The 6,079-nt window shown below is 52.9% G+C and overlaps 1 non-coding gene across 1 annotated transcript; it reads right to left on the bottom strand.

Moving 5' to 3' along the window:
• Positions 1–5,931: 5,931 nt before the first annotated feature.
• Trnad-guc (transfer RNA aspartic acid (anticodon GUC)) lies at positions 5,932–6,003 on the bottom strand. Its single transcript has one exon. It is a non-coding gene; the product is annotated as a tRNA-Asp (tRNA).
• Between the last annotated feature and the right edge of the window lie 76 nt (positions 6,004–6,079).

Genomic DNA, 6,079 nt, shown 5'->3' with positions numbered 1-6,079 from the left:
TCTACTGACTCCACCACTAATTCTAAGCACTAACTCCTAATTTTTGACTGCCTGATGTTTCCTCTCGGGTATCTACTGACTCCACCACTAATTCTAAGCACTACCCTCTTACTGACTATCTGTTATGTGTATTCCCTCTTCCTCTTCCTTTTTATTTTCATCCTCCTCCTCTTAGGGACTTTATTGCATGAATGGGGAGCCTCTGACATCAGCCGTGATCTCAGTTGTGATGGGACTTCCCCTCCCGGAGCTGCGCGGATGCTGCGGTTGTGTAGTTTATGTGTACTGGGGATGGGAGAGGGGCAGGGAGGTGGTGTGTGTTCTGTGTTGTTGTTGTTGTTGTTGTTGTTGTTGTTGTTGTTGTTGTTGTTATTATTGTTGTTGGCTTTCTTCCTCGTGGGGTTAGCCGGTGGTGGTGGTGGTAGTGGTGGTACTGGTGGCGGTGGAGCCAAGAGAGGAGAAGAGAGAGTAAGCGAGGGCAAGAGAGGGCAAGTGAGGGCAAGTGAGAGGACGGGAGGGAAAGAGACAGTGAGGGCAGGAGAGGACAAGTGAAGGCAAGGAGAGGGCAAGTGAGGGCAAGAAGGGCGAGGTGAGAGCGAGAGAGGGCGAGTGAGGGTGAGGGCAAGAGAGGGGCAGGAGGGGCAAGGCAGCAGGTACGTTCAGACGGCCACACCACCGCCAGCCCCGCCACGCCCTGCCCAGCTCATCTGCGTCACATTCAGGTAAGGCGAGACTAGATCTGATCACTTTTTATCACAGATTTTTCTCTCTTTTTCTCATCAAGGATAGCATTACTTATATGATCTGTGTGTGTGTGTGTGTGTGTGTGTGTGTGTGTGTGTGTGTGTGTGTGTGTGTGTGTGTGTTTTCCCTTCCCCCTCGACCTCCCCACTTTCCCTCCTGCAGGATACTCAAGGACTTAAGGATCCGTCCCTTCAAGGTCAGGGTCAAGGCAGGGCCGCGCCTCAACCCTTCAGTCTCCTTGGCCCCGCGAAGGATACCTATGGTCACGAGCATACACACACACACACACACACACACACACACACACACACAAACACACACACACACACACACACACACAATCTTGTACAGATGATTTCATGCTACTGAATTTAAAGTATATGTATATTTCGTAATGTCTTTTGGTTGTTTGTGTGTGCATGATGTAATCTTGAACAAAAAAATCAGTCAGGGAGTGTTGGCTTGACAGACTGTGCCAAGTTTGTATTATATATTTTTCCATTTATTTTACTTTGTTTTCACAGTGACGGGAAGAAATGTCCTTTACTTCACACACACACACACACACACATGCTACATACGGACAACGGCATCGATTGGAGTGCACAGGTTTCCACGGAAAGCCTTGAACCAGGTGTGAAGGCCGCGGCGGGGCGGGAAGGGAAAGAGAGGGAGGCAGGGAAGGAGGGAAGGAGGGAAGGAGAGAAGGAGGGAAGGAGGGAGCGTGTCGGCGGCAGTGTGTGAGGGATCGCGAGCGTGACTCACACACAGCCCGGTGCCAGCCCGCCCTTCCAGTCCCCTGACGTGCCGCCTCGAGCATCGTTTGGTTACCGAAGGTTTCGCTTTCACAGTTTTTCTCTTCCAGGTTTAGTGTGTCGCCGCAGGTTCATCCTGACGTGCTCACCCGACGCCCCGCCAAGCTGACGAGCTCCCGGGTGCTGAGCTGGGTGGTGTGCTGGGTCCGCCTCGCCCAGGTGTGTACGTACTGAGGCTCAGGGGTGGCGGGAGGACGGGAAGTGGAGCGATAAGGGTGGTGAGGAGCGAGGGTGCAGGTGGGAAGGGAAGCGGTGGTGGTGGTGGTGGTGGTGGGGGCGGCGGGAGAGGAAGCGGTGAGTGCGTGAGGCCGTCGTCGCGTTACATCCTGGCTCTGGTTTCTTCCGTCATCGCCTCTTGAGCGCCTCGAGTGGCGATGATCGAGAGGCAGCTCCTCTGTGCCGCGGGAAGGTCAGCAAGGCTCACCGCGGCAGCTGTGGAAAGCACGGCGACTGGCGGCTTGGTAACAAGTCCCTCCTGAGGCAGCCTGGGGCCCTGCTGCTGCTGCTGCTGCTGCTGCTGACTCACACACTCACACTCCTCCCTCTTTGAAAGGAAAGCCTCCCATTACCTGCTGGGAGCAAGGCGTCCCTCCACCAGAGTCTGAGTGGCAGCGTGTGTTCGTCGCGCCGAGTGGCCGCGGCGCATCGCCCGCCACTGGAATGCGTGCATGCCTGTCCCTCCGGCAGCTGGCGGGGCCACGGGGCGCGGGGCCGAGTGAGTCATGTCGTCTCATCATTATGTAGACTTTAGAGAAAGTGTAATGAGCGCATCACTGAGAGTGAGTGTGCGAGCCAGCGCCACTCGGCCGCCGAGGCTCCCTGGCAGGCAGCGGCGAGCTGCGGGAAATCAAGCGGGGGAAAGAAGCCTGACAACAAGGGCCAGTGTGGCTTACAGGGCTGGGCGGCGGCACCCCTGGTGGCGTCATGCTTATAAACATACATGAGTCCTACTGTGGTTTGACGAGCAGCGACAAGGAACTGCCTCCCCTCCCCTCTCCTCTCCTCCTCTCTCCTCCTCGCCCCTCCCCTTCCCCCCAACAGGTTACTTGAGCGGCGGTGCGGCGGCTGTCGTCAGGTGCTCGCAACACCTAGAAACCTGCTGCTAGGCATCGCTCGGCAGCCTCTTCAATTATTAAACAGAAAGACGCCTCCTCGCGGCCAGGAACACCGCACAACAACACGGCGGGGCGACGCGGCCCCGCACCGGCCAGAGGGCCGCTAAGGGAACACCAGCCACACGCCAGGCACTGGTGTACACCATCCCGTCCACGCGGGACAACACACCATGCACCAACATCTATAAATTCAAATAATAGATCTATTCACTTATATGGATCTGTCACACAGCACACAGCAGCGCGGTGTCTCCTTTGTTGCCGTGATTGACAATCAAGCAGGGGTGACGTCACTCCCTCCACCTGGGCGAGCAGCGACCTTGCCGGTGGCGGTCACGGACAGGCGCGCCTGACTCACTCCGTCATGTCCCGGCGGCAGCGTCCTCACGCAGCGATCTCAAGGCTGCGCTGCGCTGCGGGGCCGCTCCTCCCCGCCCAGCCCCGCGGCATTCTTCGCAGGGGCTTCCTGCACAGGTGAGGCGCGGAGGGAGGCGGCGCCACAGTCACGCTCACCTCAGTCAGTCACGTGGTGCGTGACACACGCGTGTCACGGCGCTGGACGGGACACAACACGTACTGCTGGTCACTTGCTGTGTGTTGCTGAGTGCCGCGGCGAGGAGGTCGTGGTGACTCCGCACCACAGCCTTGGCCGCCGCAGCCTCGCCCCGCCAGGACGTGTGCGGGTGTTGGTCTCTCCTGGCACGCCGCGGTGCCGCTCAATGCCTTGCAGTACACCTTGACCTGCCCCTACACCTGTCACCCACGGGAACTGGCCGGCGTTTCCCTCAGTGCCATGGCTGCCAAGCTGGGCCGCCACACCATCCCACCACAGCCTGGGTAGCTATCCACGAAGTCACCCAGGGGTGAGGGAGCAACGCCCACGGTGCAGCGAGGGCACCCTGGCCACGGCTGGCAACACGTACACTTGAGCGCGGCAGCAACACTAAGTCAATACACGACGAATGGAATCCATGTCTTCTTGATAAAAGTGTCTCAGTTAACCTTCAGAACAGCGCCATGCTGAGGCTGCACGCTATCTCCCCATCGCCCTCACTCTGCCTATCACGCTGCCGATCTCCCACTCTCAATAACCTCCCTCCTGCCACCCCGCCACCCTGACACCCCCCCACCCGCTGTCCGTCACCCCGCCCCCAGCGAGTACTCCCCCAGAGATGAGTCCGTCACGTGCTCGAGTGTTTGTTGGAAATCAAAACAACGCCGCTCCTCCCCGCCCCGCCAGGTGACGTCACCCCTCGCAGGGGATGAGGGAGGGGCTGAGGAGGAGGGAAGCAGAGGGGAGGAAAAGGGTCTGTGGGTCTGAGGGGTGCGGCCAGTGACCCCTCGTGTCTTCCCCTCGCTCCCCCTCTCCCCTCCCCCCCAAGAGAGTGCTAACCCTCAGTGGTGAGCACATTTTAGCTTAAACCGACACGACCCGCACCGAATTTAGCGAGGCTCTTGTGAGGAGACGCCGCTGTCTTGACGCGCGCGAATGCACACACACACACACACACACACACACGTACCATGTTGTAAAAGTAGTAGTGGAATAAAAGAAAGTAGTAGTAGTAGTAGTAGTAGTATCAACAAGGAAAGAGAAACAAAAAACTTCCAAAAACTTCCACCGCATCACTTAACCCGGACGTCTCTCTCTCTCTCTCTCTCTCTCTCTCTCTCTCTCTCTCTCTCTCTCTCTCTCTCTCTCTCTCTCTCTCTCTCTCAACACATGGGTTTCCCCGCACGCCGTAAAATTCATCTTCCCTCACCACTCCATCACCTCTCATGCAAGCCTCCCAAAATACATTCAGGATCCTACTCCCCACCCACTCCTCGCCCATTCCCCGCCACTCCCCACCACTCCCCACTATTTAAAGACCTCCCCAAGCACATTCAGGATTCTACTCCCCACCCACTCCCTATTAACTCCCCTCCCATTCTCTACCTACTCCCTATCCACTCCCCACTCACTCCCCGCTACTCCTCACTCCTTACTCCCCACCTACTCCTCACTTACCCTCCGCCTACTCATTGACTCCCCGCCTGCTCCCCGCCACTCCCCAAGGATCCTCATCAGCGTGTAGGGCGCGGGACAAGGTGCAGTGGCGTGGGTGTGATGGGTGAACAAGGGAGTAGAGAACAGAGGGGGGTTATAGTGAAGGGAGGATACAGTAATACAATATACGATGCATGACTTCCTTTAAAAGTATAAGGGAGAAAAAAAGGGAAATTAAAGAGGGCAATTCAAAGGAAAGGGAGAAATTTTCGAGTTTTAAAGGAAGGGAGGGAAAGTAAAGGGAAGATACGTATAATATTACAAATAACAGACGAAAAATGACTCCCTTTAAAAGTTGAAGGGAGAAAATTTAAGAATGAGCTTGAAAGGAAGAAAGGAGAAAAAAAATAAGAGTTTTTAAAGGAAGAGAAAGAAAGTTAAGTGAAGGGTGGATACAATTTTACCAGAATAATTACTCCCTTCAAGACTTCAAGGGAGAAAATTTAAAGGGAGTTTGAAAGAAAAAGACGGAACATTTATGAGTTCTGAAGGAGGAGAAAGAAAGTTGAGTGACTGTTTTTGCTTCGGGAAGGTAAAAATGAACTAGGGAAACTGTAACAAGGGGAAAAAGGAACAAGGAAAAAAATACTATGAAAACCGAACAAGGGAGGACGACCAATGGGAAGAAAACAAGAAGACAGGTACAGAGAAAGTCAAGAAGCGAGAAAGGAAGAAGAAAAGAGACAATGGAAGAAAAACATGAGAAAAAAAGGAACGTAGGAGGAAACAAGTACACGGAGAAAAAGGAAAACAAAGGTGAAATGAAGAAGGTGAAGAAACAAGGAAATTGGGAAAAAACAGACAAGATACAAAAAAAAAAAAAAAAAATGGAAAACGGGAAAACTGACATGAGAAAACAAGAAAACCAAACTAAAAAATGGAATGAGGAAAAACACTGAACAGGAAAAAAGAAAATATATCGCGACACAAAAAAATGAAAGAATAAAAAACAAAAAAAACACAAGCATAAGATAAAAAATAGTGAATCATAACGGCAGGAAAAGGGAAATGCGATAGAACGATCATGAAGAATAATGACAATGATGATAAAACAGAAATTAGCAAATATCCGCCAGAAAAAAGAGATAAAAACAACTAGTAAGAATAATAATAATGATAAAAAAAAAAAAAAAAAAAATATATATATATATATATATATATATATATATATATATATATATATATATATATATACTAAAAACATGTCCTCCCCGGCGGGGAATCGAACCCCGGTCTCCCGCGTGACAGGCGGGGATACTAACCACTATACTACCGAGGACTGCAAATTCGCGCTGATTGGGTAGGTAATGTGCGCCCTCACCTGCCACCGTGGGATCGCTGTGCCACCTAGCCTC

Source organism: Scylla paramamosain, chromosome 3, assembly GCF_035594125.1.
Source record: "Scylla paramamosain isolate STU-SP2022 chromosome 3, ASM3559412v1, whole genome shotgun sequence".
Lineage (NCBI taxonomy): Eukaryota > Metazoa > Arthropoda > Malacostraca > Decapoda > Portunidae > Scylla > Scylla paramamosain.
This window is presented reverse-complemented; position numbering and strand designations above follow the sequence as displayed.